The sequence below is a fragment of the Vicugna pacos genome, chromosome 13, assembly GCF_048564905.1.
Source record: "Vicugna pacos chromosome 13, VicPac4, whole genome shotgun sequence".
In the NCBI taxonomy this organism is placed as follows: domain Eukaryota; kingdom Metazoa; phylum Chordata; class Mammalia; order Artiodactyla; family Camelidae; genus Vicugna; species Vicugna pacos.
Genome location: NC_132999.1, coordinates 11,135,560 through 11,137,306, shown reverse-complemented (window position 1 = coordinate 11,137,306; position 1,747 = coordinate 11,135,560). Strand labels below are relative to the sequence as shown.

At 44.4% G+C, this 1,747-nt stretch overlaps 1 pseudogene; it reads left to right on the top strand.

Annotated features, from left to right (window-relative positions):
* Window positions 1-1,055: 1,055 nt before the first annotated feature.
* On the top strand, window positions 1,056-1,516 carry LOC102537065 (superoxide dismutase [Cu-Zn]-like; annotated as a pseudogene).
* The last annotated feature ends 231 nt before the right edge of the window (window positions 1,517-1,747 follow it).

Here is a 1,747-nt window from a genome sequence, read left to right as displayed (position 1 = left end):
ATCATTTGTGTAATTTTTCATGTATAATCTGAACTCCCCCACCCTCAGTAAAAATAACACACTAAATTAAGCTCTGACAGAGGAGGAACTGTCTGTTTTGTCCTCTGCTGCATCCTCAGTGCCTAGCACAAGCTCTTGTAGTTAACAGGTACATAAAAAATATATGTTAAATAAAGAAATGTATAATGGCTGGATAGATTCAACAAATATGTATGCAGATTCTACTGTGATTTAGATACAAAGATGCAAAGATGAACAAGACTTGGTTCAAAGAGAGTCAGACACAGAAACCAAGGGCTACAGAGGCCCCAAGGAATGATTCACTGTGGGAAGTGGTGTTTCTTCTTCTCCTCTAATGTGAAGGCAGCCCTGGGAAATACAGGCTGAGAACCTCAGCCCTGGAGCCCTTCATGAGCTCCTGCGAGATCCAAGACATAGATCTCCACTCAAGACCTTGCACACCATTGCCCCCTAGACAATTGCATATTGCATTTCTGCTCCATTTTATTTCAGAATAGTGGCTCATAGAAAGTTAAAAATACACCAGTGTGTCCACAATTTCAGCAGAATAGATGACTCACAGTTCAAATCACATGAAAAGAAATTGTTATAAGTCATCTGTGAACTTACTGGTTCCAGAACAATTTAAGGCAATTACTAGCCTGCCTAGTTCAGTGAAGACACTGGTGGAATCTTTTCCACAGTGGCTCACAATCATGTGTAGAATTGATCTCCTAGGCTCCTTCGAATCCCTGTGATGCTGCCATGGGTTGCTGCAATAGAAGAAGTTATGTCACTGTCAGGTTGAATTATTTTTTTCCATCCAGGGAAGCGCTAAAGGAGAGAGATGAGAGTCCTTCTCCCTGTCCTCACATTCAAACTGTCAGTCATGAGAAGTCAGAGGCCATAAGTAGTAAGTTCTCTTAGTTCACATTAACCACTCAACAAATCATTACCGGAGTCTGTTCTCCTAACCACTAGTAAGAAAGTGGTGAGGGGTCTCTGGCTGCCCTTGGAGCCCTAGCAGCCCGAACCGACACGCACCCCCACCAGTCATGACGACCACGGCTGTGTGTGTGCTGACAGGCACCAGCCGGTGCAGGGCACCATCTACTTCCAGCAGAAGGGAAATGGGCCAGTTGTGGTGTCAGGATCCATTACAAGATTGACCGAAGGCGATCACGGAGTCCAAGTCCATCAATTTGGAGACAGTACACAAGGCTGTACCAGTGCAGGTCCTCACTTTAACCCCTTCTCCAAAACACACGGTGGGCCAGAGGTTCAAGAGAGGTGAGTCGGAGACCTGGGCAATGTGACTGCTAGCAAAGATGGTGTGGCCATTATGCCTATTGAAGATTCTTTGATCTCACTCTCAGGAGACCATTCTGTCGTTGGCCATACAATGGAGGTCCACGAAACACCAGATGACTTGGCCAAGGGTGGAAAGGAAGAAAGTACAAAGACGGGAAACACTGGAAGTTGTTTGGCCTGTAGTGTAATTGGGATGGTCCAATAAACATTCCCTAGGAATGGTCTGAGTCCTAGTAACTCCTCTGTTATCTTGCTAGCTGTAGAAGTTTAACTTGATAAACATTAAACACTGTAACCTTAAAAAAACTTTTTTTTTTAAAAAAGAAAGTGGTGAATGCCACTGAAAAAGAAGGATAAATACTCTCCCCAAAGGCATGGGTTGTACCCATCCTTTAGATCTGCCTTCTCTCTTTCAGGAGGGTACCCACGCTGGGAA